Below are 19218 nucleotides of genomic sequence, written 5' to 3' on the forward strand. Positions count from 1 at the left end.
CGCCAGCAGATAAGAGGCTGTAGGGATGACAACGTGTTATATTGATAGGTGTGTGAATTGGACCATATTGCTGTCCTGCCTGAGCATTCGAAATATAGAGCACATTTGGGTATTAGGGAAAATGTATTGGAGTAAAAAGTACATATTCCAGCCCCATGCTATATAAGACCCCAGATGTTCTTATTACCCCAACAGTCAACACATGGTGGTCTGGTGGTCTCATAATATGTTCTGTATATGGAAATGAGAAAGGGTCTGATTGTGAAAATGTACTAAGAGATTAAGTCATGCTCCTCCAAAAACAGTACGAAATTGGAGCGAAATTTAGTTAAAAAGGTTCTGTCGTTGTAAAAAAAAAAGGGGGTAGCAATTTGCAGTAAGGTTGTTATTGTACTGTACTTCCAAGCCTCCCAGTCACGTAACTTAGTGTGTGTGTCACAAATAATACCCTATTTCCTAAATAGTGTACTACTTTTGACAAGAGCCCTATAGGCCCTCATCAAAAGTAGTGCACTATAGGAAATAGGGTGCCATTTAGAATAGGCCCGAGATGTACAGAGTAACTTGAAACACTAGACTGTGTTTTTATGGACAGTAATTTTGCTTTGTTTTGTTTTTTAAATGAAGTATTTAGTGTGTTCTGATCTGTGGGTAGTTACATTTTGAACATACTGTAACTTCAAGGACCAAGAGTTTGTTACTTGTGTTGACATTTTTTTTCTAAATTTTTATGGTGTTGGTTGGTGACATTTTTACTTCTACTGTGCACTAAAGTGAATTCTGTATACATTCTCTCTCTCTCTCGTATATCTTTCTGTCAGTCCTCCAAATTAATGACACAAGACACTGTTTTAAGGGTGAGGGGTGTAATGGCATCGTAGCCATAGAAATATAGGCACTAGAACAGACTTTCCCTTTCAAGTCAACTTTATTATATTTCTATGGTCAGACCTGCTGCCTTGTATCTAAGCTGAGAGTTGATATGAAATGCTGACTCCCAAATGGTGAGGCAAATTCCAGCTGACAGACTGGTATAAAGTGTGGATCAGTGTCAGTATTATTGTCTGTGCTCAATTACATTTACATTCCTGGATCAGAACATTGAGGGAGGTCAGAGGTCATCTTTTCATTCTGTCCAATGGGCATAGAGGTCACATATGATAGAGATACCTCATAATCTGCTAACATGTTTTTGAGAGTGAGCTTACAATATGGAGCACCTAGGGAATCAAAAAAATTTTTCTGGGATAAAAAAAGTTTAATTCTTCAGGTATCTGTCTGTCAAGATGTTTGACCAAAACGAATCAACTAATGACAAGATGTTTATAGGCCTACTGTATAATTACACTGAAATACATAGTGACGCTTCATTGCTGCTTGGACAGTGTACATTCATTGGTTATTGATGATCATATCTCCTTTTGGTAACAATGCAACTGTATTGGTCCAACTGTTACCTAACCAAATCATGCACATTTCTATGGTATGTCCATACCAATATGGTTAAAGGTAGAGTAATAACATTAGCTTAATCTTGAACTGTACACTTTTTTTTTAACTGTGCACTTAATGTGACCAGCAGAGCATGTCAGTGTTATAGTCAGGAACTTCTGTATTAGTAATGTAGCACACTTTTATACATAGCTAACATATCTGTCTTTAGTCTTGCCTTAAAACCTTTGTAAATAAAGTAGCCATATACTCTATTACTGCCATGTGGTGTAGTTCATTTTGAACAGAACAGGGAAGGTATAGATTCTATAGATCATTAGTTTAATGTTTTCCAAAGGTTAATTAAAGACCCACTGTGATTTAAGGAGTGATTCTGTAATGGTTTTTAACTGAGTATTGACTGGAGTCTAAGCCCTATTTATTTGTTTTCATTTAAGTGATATATGTCTTGTTTTGATGATACGTTAGTTGACAATTGCATGCAATATAGTCCTTTGTGTACAGAAATGTAGCATGTGTCTTTTACAGTAATACAGTAATACACTATACAGTAATAAAGGAACAAGAAAACAAGAACTAGAAAACTGGAGAAAACTGAAACAAAATGGTGAGACCTGACAAAACAAGATGAACTGGCAACAGACAAACATAAAACGCAGGTATAAATACACAGGGGATAATGGGGAAAAATAGGAGACACCTGGTGGGGGGTGGAGACAAGCACAAGACAGGTGAAACAGATCAGGGTGTGACAGTTTCCTCACAACATAAACACATTGGCTGTGTCTGCAGTTTGGCGCCGACGGAGATGGCGGCCTCGCGACTAGCTCTTAGGAAATGTTGCTGTATTTTATTTACTTATGTATACATTATTAGTTCAGGAAATATTTTTAGTCATTACATACAGCCTGGAAGAACTATTGGATATCAGAGCGGCGGTAACTCACCAGAACTACCAGCATTACGACCAGGAATACGACTTCCCCGAAGCAGATCCTTTGTAACACTCTCCCCAGAGCAATTGAACTGATTCCAGAGGCCGACCCAAAACCTCACCGGTGGAGGAGAGGCACTCGAGGCGGCCTGCTGGTTCGACTTAGGAGGCGTGTACACCACCCACCGCTTCCGAGTGAACTGTAGCGAGTAATATAGTCTTTGGATAACAAAGTTGATGAGCTCAGGGCAAGGATTTATTTCCAGAGAGACTTCAGGGCCTGTAACATACTTTGTTTCACGGAAACATGGCTCTCTCAGGATACTATGTCGGAATCGGTCCAGCCAGAGGGATTCTCAGTTCATCGCGCAGGTAGGAATAAATATCTCTCCGGGAAGCAGAAGAGCAGAGGTGTGTGTTTCATGATTAACGACTTATGGTGTAATTGTAGTAACATACAGGAACTCAAGTCCTTTTGTTCACCCGACCTAGAATACCCCACAATCAAATGCAGACCGTATTATCTCCCAAGATAATTTTCCTCCGTTATAGCCACGGCAGTTTATATCCCCCCTCAAGCCGATACCACGATGGCCTTCAAAGAACTACACTGGATTTTATGCAAACTGTAAACCACATATCCTGAGGCTACGGACTACAAAAGGAAAACCAGCCACGTCGCTGAGACCGACGTCTTGCTTCCAGACAAGCTAAACACCTTCTTCGCCCGATTTGAGGATAACACAGTGCTACCTACGTGGCCCGCTACCAAGGACTGTGGGATATCCTTCTCCATGGCCGACGTGAGTAAAACATTTAAACGTGTTAACCCTTGCAAGGCTGCCGGCCTAGACGGCATCCCTAGCTGCATCCTCAGAGCATGCGCAGACCAGCTGGCTGGTGTGTTTACGGACATATGCAATCTCTCCCTATCCCAGTCTACTGTCCCCACATGCTTCAAGATGGCCACCATTGTGCCTGTACCCAAGAAAGCAAAGGTAACTAAACTAAATGACTAAGGATATCAACCACCCGAGCCACTGCCTGTTAACCGCACTATCATCCATAAGGCAAGGTCAGTACAGGTGCGTCAAAGCTGGGACCGAGCGACTGATAGAAGCTGTTTATCTCAAGGCCATCAGACTGTTAAATAGCCATCACTACCACATAAGGGCTGCTGCCTATAGACATAGACTAGAAAACATTAGCCACTTTAATAATGTTGACATATTTTGTATTACTCATCTCATATGTACAGTGAGGGGGGGAAAAAGTATTTGATCCCCTGCTGATTTTGTACGTTTGCCCACTGACAAAGAAATGATCAGTCTATAATTTTAATGGTAGGTTTATTTGAACAGTGAGAGACAGAATAACAACAAAAAAAGCCAGAAAAACGCATATCAAAAATGTTATGAATTGATTTGCATTTTAATGAGGGAAATAAGTATTTGACCCCTCTGCAAAACATGACTTAGTACTTGGTGGCAAAAGCCTTGTTGGCAATCACAGAGGTCAGACGTTTCTTGCAGTTGGCCACGAGGTTTGCACACATCTCAGGAGGGATTTTGTCCCACTCCTCTTTGCAGATCTTCTCCAAGTCATTAAGGTTTAGAGGCTGACGTTTGGCAACTCGAACCTTCAGCTTCCTCCACAGATTTTCTATGGGATTAAGGTCTGGAGACTGGCTAGGTCACTCCAGGACCTTAATGTGCTTCTTCTTGAGCCACTCCTTTGTTGCCTTGGCCGTGTGTTTTGGGTCATTGTCATGCTGGAATACCCATTTTCAATGCCCTGGCTGAGGGAAGGAGGTTCTCACCCAAGATTTGACGGTACGTGGCCCCGTCCATCGTCCCTTTGATGCGGTGAAGTTGTCCTGTCCCCTTAGCAGAAAATCACCCCCAAAGCATAATGTTTCCACCTCCATGTTTGACGGTGGGGATGGTGTTCTTGGGGTCATAGGCAGCATTCCTCCTCCTCCAAACATGACGAGTTGAGTTGATGCCAAAGAGCTAAATTTTGGTCTCATCTGACCACAACACTTTCACCCAGTTCTCCTCTGAATCATTCAGATGTTCATTGGCAAACTGCAGACGGGCATGTATATGTGCTTTCTTGAGCAGGGGGACCTTGCGGGCGCTGCAGGATATCAGTCCTTCACGGCGTAGTGTGTTACCAATTGTTTTCTTGGTGACTATGGTCCCAGCTGCCTTGAGATCATTGACAAGATCCTCCCGTGTAGTTCTGGGCTGATTCCTCACCGTTCTCATGATCATTGCAACTCCACGAGGTGAGATCTTGCATGGAGCCCCAGGCCGAGGGAGATTGACAGTTAATTTGTGTTTCTTCCATTTGCAAATAATCGCACCAACTGTTGTCACCTTCTCACCAAGCTACTTGGCGACGGTCTTGTAGCCCTTTCCAGCCTTGTGGAGGTCTACAATCTTGTCCCTAACATCCTTGGAGAGCTCTTTGGTCTTGGCCATGGTGGAGAGTTTGGAATCTGATTGATTGATTGCTTCTGTGGACAGGTGTATTTTATACATGTAACAAACTGAGATTAGGAGCACTCCCTTTAAGAGTGTGCTCCTAATCTCAGGTCGTTACCTGTATAAACCTGTATATACCTGTTTTTTCTGGCTTTTTTATTGTTATTCTGTCTCTCACTTGACTCTCCTTTCCTACAGGTCCGATCTACAGGGCTGTATGTAAATCTTTACATGCTCAGATTGTGTCTCGTTGTACTGTACTGTAAATGGAGTTGGATAGAGAACACATATGTCTTACAGTGAGAGAGGCTCATGATGCCCATAATTATGTTAGCTAAATGACCATGTTGAGTCCTGTCTGAGAAGGGTGTAGTCCTGGTTCCCTAGTGCAGTGGCTTTCAACCTGTGTGCTGCAGCACACTCTTGTGCCTTGAGGAGCTCTCAGGTGTGCGGCGAACATTTTATTTTTTGGGCCATGTTTTTCAAGGCACAAGAGTGTGCTGGATGGAGACATGTTGGCAACACCAGGGTTGTGGGTTCGATTCCCACATGGGACCAGTACAAGGATGAAATGTATGCACTCACTACTGTTAGTCGCTCTGGATAAGAGCGTCTGCTAAATGACAAAAAATGTAAATGTAAGTGGATTAAGGATGCTGGCTCTAGGAGTGAAATACAAAGATGAGAAGACGTTTTCACAAGGGCCATTGGCTTTCAATGACTTCTTGGAAGGAGGTGAGTGATTGCAGCAATTGCAGTTGTTTTACAGAAACCCTAACAGCGAGCCAAATGTAACTTTGTTTAATTTCTTTCAAGTTGTCAAGAAATGTATCCTGCCTACCATGGACTTCAACGTCTACAATGAATCTGAGACAGTAGATGAAGAAGTGTTCCAGTATCTTCAGAGACCAGACCTCGGTGTGCTAAAAATGTGTTTACCTTAATGAAACGAGTTCTGATGGCGAGTTATTAGTCTACAGTACAGAGATGTGATCAATTAATCGTTCATACAATCCCCCAAAGCCTGCGGGGGGCACTGCTGAGACATTGAAATGCCAAACACGCTTTTGGGAGGGGGGAGTTTGCCAGGGGTCCAAGGTTTGGAGGGATGGAGACACACGTCACACATTCTGTGGCATGTCACAGATCACATCAAGCCCCATTTATTGTACGTCTTATCTCAACATCCCACATAGAATTGTAGGTTAATGATGTCTTAACAGATTATTTGGGCCTGACATTTAAAGACTGCTACATTTTGTTTAGTGTAGGACAAACAATCAAATGTAAAGACACAAACATGCAATTAGGCTGTAATACCCCCTGTAGCATTGTTGAGAACAGAGCATTCATTTATTCATGAAATCGGCAGATTCTGTTAACTCTTCTGCAAGCTGCTCCGTGGATTTTGGTGGTTCATCAGACTAGCACTGAAGCCAATGAACATCTGAATGATTCAGAGGAGAACTGGGTGAAAGTGTTGTGGTCAGATGAGACCAAAATGGAGCTCTTTGGCATCAACTCAACTCGCTGTGTTTGGAGGAGGAGGAATGCTGCCTATGACCCCAAGAACACCATCCCCACCATCAAACATGGAGGTGGAACCATTATGCTTTAGGGGGTGTTTTTCTGCAAAGGGGACAGGACAACTTCACCGCATCAAAGGGACGATGGACGGGGCCATGTACCGTCAAATCTTGGGTGAGAAACTCCTTCCCTCAGCCAGGTCATTGAAAATGGGTCGTGGATGGGTATTCCAGCATGACAATGACCCAAAACACACAGCCAAGGCAACAAAGGAGAGGAAGAAGCACATTAAGGTCCTGGAGTGGCCTAGCCAGTCTCCAGACCTTAATCCCATAGAAAATCTGTGGAGGGAGCTGAAGGTTCGAGTTGCCAAACGTCAGCCTCGAAACCTTAATGACTTGGAGAAGATCTGCAAAGAGGAGAGGGACAAAATCCCTCCTGAGATGTGTGCAAACCTGGTGGCCAACTACAAGAAACGTCTGACCTCTGTGATTGCCAACAAGGATTTTGCCACCATGTACTAAGTCATGTTTTGCAGAGGGGTCAAATACTTATTTCCCTCATTAAAATGCAAATCAATTTATAACATTTTTGACATGGGTTTTCTGGCTTGTTTTGTTGTTATTCTGTCTCTCACTGTTCAAATAAACCTACCATTAAAATTATGGACTGATCATGTCTTTGTCAGTGGGCAAACGTACAAAATCAGCAGGGGATCAAATACTTTCTTCCCTCACGTTAGCTGCCATTTCTGTCTTGCTGAGAAAGATGACTTTCAGACAGAGTTTATTGAAGACAGTCCCAAGATTGTATTGCGAACTAAAGAGATGCCAAACAATGGAGAGAAATCCCATTCTGCCCTATGTGATGCGTGTAAAAAAAAAAATGTGCCTGTTAAATTCATTACAGTACTTTCATACAAGTGAGAATTTTTCAGTTGATATCATGCATGACATTTTGGAGGGTGTTAGGCAATATGTGGTGGAATTGCTACTACAGTACTTGCAAAATTAGCATTTAATCTCAAAAGACATGAGAATTCAGAGCTTCAACTATGGTTACAGTGAAGTTACTTGAGGGTTCCAATGATTTGGGCTTAAATGCCATTCAGTCTTGGTTTCTACTACGCAATCTATTTGAAGCACTTGATTGCAGAACACCACATATTGTTTAAGCATTTGTTTCCTGGAAAAATGTTGTTACCAAAGCATCATTTTATGGTGCATTATCCACGATGTATTCAGAAAATCGGGCCAATTCTCTATAGCTGGTGTATGTGCTACGAAACAAAAATAAAATTCTAAATAAAAGTGAAAAGCTTTAAAAACATTACTAAAACATTGGCCAAGAAACACCAACGTGACATGGCATACAACTGGCACACATTTGACCTAGATAGATTGGATATTGGTCCAGGGAAAATGGTGTCCTTAAATTTAATGGAAGGAGCTCATGAGGTGGCAAACGCACTCCGGGTGCCTTCTTCCACTAAGGTTTTGAATGTAAAATGGGCCAAACATCAAGGGAAGATTTGGTTGTTTGTCTTAAAGTTCATTGTGAGATGCCAATATTTCACGCAATCCAGTCTATTCTTGTAAAAGATGACAACGTACTGCTGGTTATCTTTGCTTTAGACACACTGTCTTTGTGAACATTTTAATGTGTTGATGTTAAAGATATTTTGTATCACAAAGCATTCGACATACAGGTGTCATATGGTGGTGATGATTCAAGTTTGTTTGTGGTCCCGTACTGCTTTGTGTGATTTTATTTTGACCCTTGTACACAGTATCAGAACATTTAAGACATTTACCCACGGAGACACAGGGGTGTGGCTTTCAATTCATACTGTCCCTATTGCTTTATTTTATTTCAAAGATTGTACACCATGCAAGTACTCTTTGGGCTGTTTTTGGCATCTCATGTAATAAACAAATCCTGTTATGCAAGATTTTGTGTTGACTGATTTATGGTAGGAATACACTGCTCAAAAAAATAAAGGGAACACTTAAACAACACAATGTAACTCCAAGTCAATCACACTTCTGTGAAATCAAACTGTCCACTTAGGAAGCAACACTGATTGACAATAAATTGCACATGCTGTTGTGCAAATGGAATAGACAACAGGTGGAAATTATAGGCAATTAGCAAGACACCCCCAATAAAGGACTGGTTTTGCAGGTGGTGACCACAGACCACTTCTCAGTTCCTATGCTTCCTGGCTGATGTTTTGGTCACTTTTGAATGCTGTCTGTGCTTTCACTCTAGTGGTAGCATGAGACGGAGTCTACAACCCACACAAGTGGCTCAGGTAGTGCAGCTCATCCAGGATGGCACATCAATGCGAGCTGTGGCAAGAAGGTTTGCTGTGTCTGTCAGCGTAGTGTCCAGAGCATGGAGGCGCTACCAGGAGACAGGCCAGTACATCAGGAGACGTGGAAGAGGCCGTAGGAGGGCAACAACCCAGCAGCAGGACTGCTACCTCCACCTTTGTGCAAGGAGGAGCAGGAGGAGCACTGCTAGAGCCCTGCAAAATGACCTCCAACAGGCCACAAATGTGCATGTGTCTGCTCAAACGGTCAGAAACAGACTCCATGAGGGTGGTATGAGGGCCCGACGTCCACAGGTGGGGGTTGTGCTTACAGCCCAACACCGTGCAGGACGTTTGGGAACACCAAGATTGGCAAATTCACCACTGGCGCCCTGTGCTCTTCACAGATGAAAGCAGGTTCAAACTGAGCACATGTGACAGACGTGACAGAGTCTGGAGACGCCGTGGAGAATGTTCTGCTGCCTGCAACATCCTCCAGCATGACCGGTTTGGCGGTGGGTCAGTCATGGTGTGGGGTGGCATTTAGGTACCTCGCCAGAGGTAGCCTGACTGCCATTAGGTACCGAGATGAGATCCTCAGACCCCTTGTGAGACCATATGCTGGTGAGGTTGGCCCTGGGTTCCTCCTAATGCAAGACAATGCTAGACCTCATGTGGCTGGAGTGTGTCAGCAGTTCCTGCAAGAGGAAGGCATTGATGCTATGGACTGGCCCGCCCGTTCCCCAGACCTGAATCCAATTGAGCACATCTGGGACATCATGTCTCGCTCCATCCACCAACGCCACGTTGCACCACAGAGTTGGCGGATGCTTTAGTCCAGGTCTGGGAGGAGATCCCTCAGGAGACCATCCGCCACCTCATCAGGAGCATGCCCAGGCGTTGTAGGGAGGTCATACAGGCACATGGAGGCCACACACACTACTGAGCCTCATTTTGACTTGTTTTAAGGACATTACATCAAAGTTGGATCAGCCTGTAGTGTGGTTTTCCACTTTAATTTTGAGGGTGACTCCAAATCCAGACCTCCATGGGTTGATCAATTTGATTTCCATTTATAATTTTTGCGTGATTTTGTTGTCAGCACATTCAACTATGTAAAGAAAAAGATCATTCAGATCTAGGATGTGTTATTTTAGGGTTCCCTTTATTTTTTTGAGCAGTGTATAATTTTTATGTGTTCACCCTGATCAGAGTCAATTTATTTAATATTATGAGTCAGAGTAAATTTGTAATAACACTGGTAGGAGTAGACATTACTCTCAACAATTCACTCTAGAATACTGAACAACACTGCAGAGTAAAAAAAAGTGACAGTTATTTTAAATGAATACTGTACAGAGTTAAACGCAATGACGCAAAGTTACATTTCAACACTAAATTGAGCAAATACAACTCTGAAAAAATAACTGTTGTCAGAGTACATTTTACTCTTTGGACTGGGACCAAATGTTATCTTTGGCAGAGTTACATTTTCTTTAAATAGAGTTGAATTAACTCTGTAATTTGTACTGTGTACTTGTCTGGAGCCTTGTCCTGGGACACACACACCTAACCACATGCAAAAAGGGTTTATATTATTGGGGTTTATATTATTGACTGCAGGGCGGTGGTGTGGTCATCTTTCTTACGCAGGCGAGATGATGATCACCACACGCATACCCTCCATTACCTGTGGTGAAGGCTTGACCTAAAAAAAAAACTCCCTTCTACTGTATAGAGTAGATGTGTTTCTGGGTTCTCCTCTGCTTTTCATAAACTCTAAAACATTATAAACTATGTAAACATTCCCACCAGGATAATAATAGGCTTATCAAATCTGCTTTCATTCAAAAGCGTTGAAGTTTCAAAGTTGACATGTTGACTTTCTACACAGCTGGATAGCCTATTTTTACTGAAACAATTACAGTTACTGTAAGTATTTAGCCCAATGACATACAGTAAGAACAGCATAATAACATAGTAACACAAAACAAAATGGGACCTGAGGCTGCCTAGTTCCTCACCACTTCTATGAAGCCACACTGATGCTTACCTAACTTAACACTGACAGGAAGAGCAGGAGAGAGAATAAGAGAAGTTATACCCTTTACAAACTAAGACGAAAACCAGCCAACTTTAGCATGCTGGCAACTTTTTTTCTATGTATCTGAAAGGTGTTGCCGGTATCAAAGCCGAAACTTTTATTGCCCCCAACCAACCTAGTCATGATTGCTGTAAAGTTCTGCCTACGGCTTAGTATAATATAAATGTAGCCATAAAGAACGACAGTCTAGGATTATTCTTCATGGTCCATCAAATGTTAATTAATAATAGTTTTAAATATAGTTTTCTACTGATTAGGCAGGCATGCATATTCATTGATATTCAACCAGTATGTGCTAAACATACTTAACCTCTTATTGGATATGCCATTTCAAAGTCACCATGCGGACTGATCCAATGATGTCGTTTTTGAACAATTTCACCAAAATCTGGTCATCCACCTGCTAATTTATGGGCAACTATCATTCCCTTCCTGTAGGTTATTCCCTTACTTGTCACACGCTGGGAAAGATGAACCTCAGGTGTGTCAGGGTACTTCTGTCTAATGGCTTCAGCTATTCCATGTTTGAGTAAATCCACTGGGAGAGTGGAGACAGTTGAGACCTCAGGTTCAGACTTGCTGAGATGTGGAGAGCTCAACTGGTAAACAATTATCATCTGATGCTTGGAGGCTAATGAATGAGGCAAATTTTTGAAGCACCTTGTTTGTCTGATAACTTGCTTAATAAAGCTGTGTTTGGCCTCAAACCGCATTGTCCATAGCCTTACAAGACGACCAAAATACCTAATCATCTGGGGGTGGTGTTCCAGATAATGATGCTTCGGTAGAAGCCTAACGCCAGGGAACAACTCTATGTATCTGTGCCTGTGCTCAATGATTTTGCTTTCTAGATAAGAAGTCATCACTATACACAGGGGCAACAACAAGCTCAATGATGTCTTTCAGGTTCATAAGTACAAGCCATGCTGGTTCATCTTCAGGTACAAGAGGGCCGATCAAAAATGGTAACAACCTTAGCAAGCACCAGTTTTCATGAGCGTTTCCACCCACGGTTTTTCTACTGGACAAGCTGTGTGGTAACACATGAGGTCTGTTTGTCTTGTCTGACCACTTGTAGGGGAAATTCAGAATAGCTTTATTCATGTCATCCAATGTAAAAAGTCGTCTTGATACAAGTAATGCTAAGCAGTGAGACAGCTCTTTTGGGACAATACCCTAAAAAATATTGTGAGCAAGATCTGGAGGATAGCCAGAGATGACGTGAAAATGAGATAAATTGCTTGTGACAAGTCTTTCTTCACCCTAAAAAATGTTTGTACAAGTGTCTTAAGCTTGTTTTACACGAGTCTCATGAAGTTATTTTGTTCTCAAGCTGAAAGCACCAGATGCAACTTCATGTAACTGAATATCACAACTCTTTTCTGTGCAAAACCTGCAATAGTACTCCCCTGAGAAACTCTCAATGAAACCAGCTATGCCGTGAGCTCCCAGATTGTCAGCCACTACACTCTGTACTGTACTTTTGACAGATACACCTAGTAGAGGGGCATAAACACCAAGTTCCTCCAGAGTTCGTAGATCTCGTAGAAGAGGTTCTAAAACCTTACCATAACCATAGGTTTTAACATCATTGCTCTTGCACAGAACCGCTAAATAAATGGATGATCAAGAGGAATGAGACCCATGGGGCAAGTTAGCCAACACCAAATAAACAGCACATAGCTTGTGTTTCTTCGTGAAGTGCCAAAGGGATTATACGTTTCGAAGTCATCCACATAAAGACCTAAGAGTATCCTTATCTCTTCTCCAGAGAGAAAACAGTTATCCTTAAAATATGAACCATCTTTGTAGGGCTTGTATTGATATGATGGTCCAATATTAATGTCCTGCTGTCCCCGATGACTCTCAACTACTTTATCAACAATGTCTCTTCTACTTAAAAGCTTCTGTAATGATTTCAGTATTGGGACATACTGGAAAGTGTGTCTCTTTTTAGCATTGAGTATGTATTCAATTGGCTCCACAACACTGAAGTTCTCCTTGTAATTCTGCTTACGCTGATAAGCAGTGCTAAGACGACCACCTTTTTCAATAGACTTTTGCACAGGATTACCAGAACAAACTGCAACAGCAATTTATTTCATGGTTGATTCATCCACTTGGAGGTTATGTTGACGAAAGATGCCAGTAACAAAGTCACTAGATAAACGGACAGGTGCGGAACAAATCAAATGATGGAGCTCCCTTACAAACTCATCAATAGCTGAACTTGGCATATGGACCAAATGCTCTAATTTCAGTAGAGAAGCTGCAAATCTTTCCTCAATAATAGTTGCTAAGCCTTTAGCTGTACAATACAAATCAGAAGAAGCATTGACATTATCAACAAACTCTTCTTCCTGATTATTTGCAAGTGATTCATCCACTGATGGTGAAGATACTCTAGTAGTTGTGACTACTCCAGGTTTAAAATCCAACCATGTGTGAGAGCAATGTTTGCGATTTTTGTGAGATTTAAAGGTACCATTAATGTTTATCTGAAAATTACAGCCTACAAACATACAAGTGATAGTTTCATTACTCTTGAGATGGCTGTTGATGTGTACAAAATAATAATTTTCTGATGCTAAATCATTACAACATTTACATTTACATCATTTAGCAGACGCTCTTATCCAGAGCGATTTACAAATTGTTCTTTGGAGTTTAACGGCTGTTGGCATCCAATATGTTGCATTACAGCCCCCAACTGGACTATAACATCAATCCATTTTACTTTGTGATACAAAAGGGGAAAAACAAAAAAGAAACAAACAAAAAATATGAATACTAAAAAAACACCCTTCCAACTAACCCTACACTCATTAAATACCCACTACCCCATTCCACTACCTTGACCCTATCTGCTCCTGCACCATGCCAACGGCCTGGGAGGACGGGACACCACCACTCAACACACCCTGTAACTCTTCTGAAGTCTAATCTCGTATGCCCAAATACTTCTCTGCAGCTGCCACCACAACATCTATTTTCTGTGATTTGCATTCCATTTCTGCGGTACATTTACATCATTCAGCAGACGCTCTTATCCAGAGCGACTTACAAATTGGTGCATTCAATTTATGATAGCAAGTGGGACAACCACTTTTTTTCTTATTTTTTTATGGGGGGGTGGGGGAGGGGTGGGGTAGAAGGATTGCTTTATACTATTCCAGGTATTCCTTAAAGAGGTAGGGTTTCAAGTGTCTCCGGAAGGTGGTCAGTGACTCCGCTGTCCTGGCGTCGTGGGGGAGCTTGTTCCACCATTGGGGTGCCAGAGCAGCAAATAGCTTTGACTGGGCTGAGCGAGAACTGTGTTTCTGTAGAGGTAGGGGAGCTAGCAGGCCAGAGGTGGATGAACGTAGTGCCCTCGTTTGGGTGTAGGGTCTGATCAGAGCCTGAAGGTAAGGAGGTGCCGTTCCCCTCACAGCTCCGTAGGCAAGCACCATGGTCTTGTAGTAGATGCAAGCCTTATACTGGAAGCCAGTGGAGTGTGCGGAGGAGCGGGGTGACATGAGAGAACTTGGGAAGGTCGAACACCAGACGGGCTGCGGCGTTCTGGATAAGTTGTAGGGGTTTAATGGCAACTGAATGGCAACTGAATATTGCCACGTTTGTGAGATTTTTAGTAACCTCTGTTGAGTGGACTTTACGTTGGTGTACAATTAAGGCATTCCAGGTCTTAAATGCACATGGACAGTCAATGTATGTACATGGGTAACGGACAGTACTGCCGTAATGAAAAAACACTGAAAAAAAGAGAACAGAAATGTATACATGCATCCACTCATATGCACATTATTTTTATTTGTCAAATATTTTAAATGTAATGGTCACCCATACTCGTCATGAATTAGCTTTATTGGTTCACACTCCCCCTACATGATTCAAACTAGTAGATCTGATTTTGCTTCGTGTTGCATTGATTTCAAGCAATGAATCGCGTTTAGAGGAGAAACAAAACATGTTTGAGTAAATCACACATAATGTTTGCGTAAATCTGACAGCCCACCTTGTCCAGTTTATCTGTCTTCAGTCAAAATAACCAATGGGAACTGGGACATTTGAAAGGAGAGTGCAATCACATCCAATGTGGATCAAAAAAGCAATTTTCTCAAATTACCCTGCAGAGGTTCATCCAGGTCAGTTTTTTATTTAACATGATCGGAAAGAGCAGATTTATTGTTTAAAAAAAAAATTAGGGCATAGGCTCTGTTTCGAAATACTACTTCATAATTAGCATAGGCTATATGACAGCGGTTCCACATGTTCCGTGGCACTCAAGTTGTGTGGGAAAAATATGATTTCTATTTTATATTCCATTATATATCAAATATGCGTGTTAACTGTGATCAAGGCAGGGGAATGTAAGTGTCTTGTCTGTTTAATCAACAAAATAAGAACTATTTATTTAATTTGCATGTCGTGGACATGTAGCCTATTCACTGCACAGACCATTGACATAATTAAACTAAAAATATGATATTCCTTTATTTTTAAAATAAATGTTATTATTATTTTGTTTCTTATGACTTGTTTAAATGAATTAATAATACAGGTAACTGCCAAAATAAAGGAAACACATAATGAGGGATACAAAGTATAATGAAAGCAGGTGCTTCCACACAGGTGTGGTTCCTGAGTTAATTAAGCAATTAACATCCCATCATGCTTAGGGTCATATATAAAAATGCTGGGCAGGCCATTATTTTGGCTACCATGGCTATGCCCTCATAGGATGACAATGACCCCATCCATTTGGCACGAGTGGTCACTGAATAATGATAATAATAATATGCCATTTAGCAGACGCTTTTATCCAAAGCGACTTACATTTTTACATTTCTTTTTAGTCATTTAGCAGACGCTCTTATCCAGAGCGACTTACAGTTAGTGAATACATATTTTTTTATACTGGCCCCCCGTGGGAATCAAACCCACAACCCTGGCGTTGCAAACGCCATGCTCTATCAACTGAGCTACATCCCTGCCGGCCATTCCCTCCCCTACCCTGGACGACGCTGGGGTTGACTTACAGTCATGCGTGCATACATTTTTGTGTATGGGTGATCCCGGGGATCGAACCCACTACCTTGGCGTTACAAGCGCCGTGCTCTACCAGCTGAGCTACAGAGGACGGTTTGAAGAGCATGAAAACCAATGCAAACCATATGCATTGGCCATCTCTGTCACCAGATCTCAACCCAATTAAACACTTATGGGAGATTCTGGAACGACGCCTGAGACTGTTTTCCACCACCATCAACAACACACCAAATGATGGAATTTCTCATGGAAAAAAGGTGTCGCATCCCTCCAATAGAGTTCCAGACACTTGTAGAATCTATGCCAAGGTGCATTGGGTCTGTTCTGGCTCGTGGTGGCCCAATGCCCTATTAAGACATTTTATGTTGGTATTTCCTTTATTTTGGCAGTTACAGTACCTGTAGATGTCTTTGTGATGGTGTATATTCAATGGATTTATTAAAATAGACACCCACCCACATCGACACACCCCTACCGCACTCAATGTGCCGGAATGCTTATGGGATATATTAAAGGCATTTGGGGTAGTTTCACTCATAGAATTAGGAATTACAACTCTGTTTTACCAAAAGGTACAGGAGTATCTACCTATAAGCCTAAACCTGATCTAAATACACATGTACAGTATAGCCACCCACTCACTGTATTCTAGGGCCCCCTTTCTGCCCAAGGTTTTCCTCAGCTCAGGAAAACTCTTCTATAGGGTGGGTGTCATCAGTGATGCCCTTTGGTCAGGGTAGGAGTCAGACAGGAGGGTGGACGCACAGCTCCATCGGCAGTTTGGCACACCTCTATCTATGACTGTCGGCAGCTCTCTGAACTATGTATTTAACACGTGTGACACCCTACCCCTCACTCTGCCTGTGGTTACTTTGTAAACAGGAAGCTGAACAGTAAAAACCACATGCTGAGGAAGGAATCAACAAACTGCAATGTGAACCAAAAACAAAACTGTGTGTGTTTTTCTCTCCCTCGACATGTCTCAACAGACAGTAACTGAAGATGTTATGCAATCTTAATCTTTGTTTATGTTTGCTTTATGGCTGTTGTCGTGTGACGTATGGATATATAACATGCTTGAATTATACTATTAAAGGTTGACCTGTTTTGACAGGAAGTGTATATTACATGCTTCAACTACAGGTTCACCTGTGCGTAGGAGGCAGATTATTATTCTTGTATGTGATATTGACATTTTAAAAGCCCCTTTATTATAAATTATACCTCCTACAGCACACTTAAAGTGTGTGTGCACTTTCTGTCCAATATCTACAACTTTATGAAGCCTGATTTATTTATTTTTGTCACAGTGGAATATTTTACATACCACATAATAACAGCTATAGAAATGTGTTACTACCATGTCTTATGTACATTATTTATGTTAGTGTAATTATATTCAATGTAAAGGGTGAGCTCATTGTTTCTTTGCTTTTAATGACTCATGCATGAGCGAAGTTGGCTACTTTCTTAATTTTTAAAGGCCCTCAACATAACTACACAAAATTATTTTATCGTTTTCTTTAGAGAACATTAAGAACAACATGAAATGGAAACATTTAAATTCTTAAGTTCATGAATTGCAATAATTATTGCAGAGAAAAACATCTGTTGCAGGAGCCTATAATTTAACAAAACTGCAGGATGACTTACTTTCTTTTCAGACATGAAAGGGGAAGTAACCCATGTCTACCGCACGGTGGGGGTCTACCACGCTTTCCCAGCCGGTCACACACATCTCTCTCTCCCAGACTCCTACACACACCCCGTTCTCTCACACACACGCACAACGGAACAGACAAGAAGACGTAGGTCCGTTACAGCCAACTGTTCTCTCCACATTTTACACCAAAAAGTAAGTATTTGTATATTTGTGGGGTTAATAGATGTTAGTTAATATTAGACAAGTCACAAGAGGTATTTATGTGGCACGTTTACTTGTTTTGTCAGCTTTCTAATGACACTGAAAACTTTTGCTCTGATAACTCGAATGAAAGTTAGCACGTGATTTCGCTTGTATGGCTAGCTAGTTTACATGTCTGAATTCAGCTAAAGTTATCTGGTTTATAACTGGGTCTGACGTTGGGTAGCTAGCTATTAGTAATTTACTGTGAAGAACATTTGACAGGGAAATGTGCTATGCAAAGTGGAACTTCCTATCACATCGCCATGTTATGGACAGCTGTCAAGCCACGGGGTAGATAGAGAAACGATGAGCGATCGCTATGCGCCCTGGTTGAGTTTGGTGATTAAAAATAACGTTGTTGGAACATTTCCCCCCTGTCTGTACTGTACTCTGTGTAGCTACAATACAGTAGGTCGATTTGTGAAGATCATACTGCTTGCGTTGAATAGCGGACACAATCTATACATTTGGTTTTTCCTTTGTTTTGGTCTTGGTCTTGAGAGATGGACCTATGACATGGGTGTTGTAGCTGCTGCCTTGGTGCAATAAAACTTGGTGTAAACGGATTCTGTGTCCATGTGTCTCCTCCACTTTTTCCTGTGAGCTGACAGTTGTTGTTGTTAAACGGAGAGTGCAGGGGACACTATCAAGGTATTACAATATTTAACCCCAGGGGAGGGCTATACCATGCGAGGGTAATGGACGTGACAAATATAAAACGTTTCTTAATGTATAAACAGACGCTTTTTTATCAGTTTCCCGTAAAAACGTTGAGAAAAAATCATAGAATTCCACATGCACTATGCAGAATATGGTCCTATTGCATATTGTGGTCCTATTGGGTATGACCGCTAGGGGGCAATGAATCTGAAACCAAACACTTGGCCTCTAAGTCCTTTATAAAGTGGCCACTTGCTGTTGTGTTCGATAGTGATCACTTGAGTCTGCAAGTGTTTTGGCCAAAATTTGCATTGAGTTGTTGCGCACTCCACGTCCCAACTGACACTTATCAATATTCCAAAATGCTAAATCCATTTGCGAGCATTGTCTTCCTCATGACTCACTCACTATGAAACACTGGCACTGGGGCGGACCGAAGCATCAGCTGATTTAGCTTGTTGTATTCTGCCTACTGCTAGCTAGCTTCAATGACAAGCAGGAAGGAAGGAAAATTATGTGGATATATTGAAGCAACATCTCAAGACATCAGTCAGGAAGTTAAAGCTTGGTCGCAAATGGGTCTTCCAAATGGACATTGACCCCAAGCATACTTCCAAAGTTGTGGCAAAATGGCTTAAGGACAACAAAGTCAAGGTATTGGAGTGGCCATCACAAAGCCCTAACCTCAATCCTATTGAACATTTGTGGGCAGAACTGAAAAAGCGTGTGCGAGCAAGGAGGCCTACAAACCTGACTCAGTTACACCAGCTCTGTCAGGAAGAATGG

At 41.7% G+C, this 19218-nt stretch overlaps 1 protein-coding gene across 1 annotated transcript in view; it reads left to right on the plus strand.

The window, feature by feature from the left end:
- The first annotated feature begins 17630 nt into the window (after nt 1-17630).
- Nucleotides 17631-19218, plus strand: part of LOC121577188 (CD82 antigen-like) — a 51504-nt gene continuing 49916 nt past the window's right edge. The window contains exon 1 of the mRNA XM_045223628.1: nt 17631-17721. The gene's annotated coding sequence lies outside the window, so the exon portion shown is untranslated. The remainder of the gene's footprint in view (nt 17722-19218) is intronic.

The sequence above is a fragment of the Coregonus clupeaformis genome, chromosome 11 (assembly GCF_020615455.1).
Source record: "Coregonus clupeaformis isolate EN_2021a chromosome 11, ASM2061545v1, whole genome shotgun sequence".
In the NCBI taxonomy this organism is placed as follows: domain Eukaryota; kingdom Metazoa; phylum Chordata; class Actinopteri; order Salmoniformes; family Salmonidae; genus Coregonus; species Coregonus clupeaformis.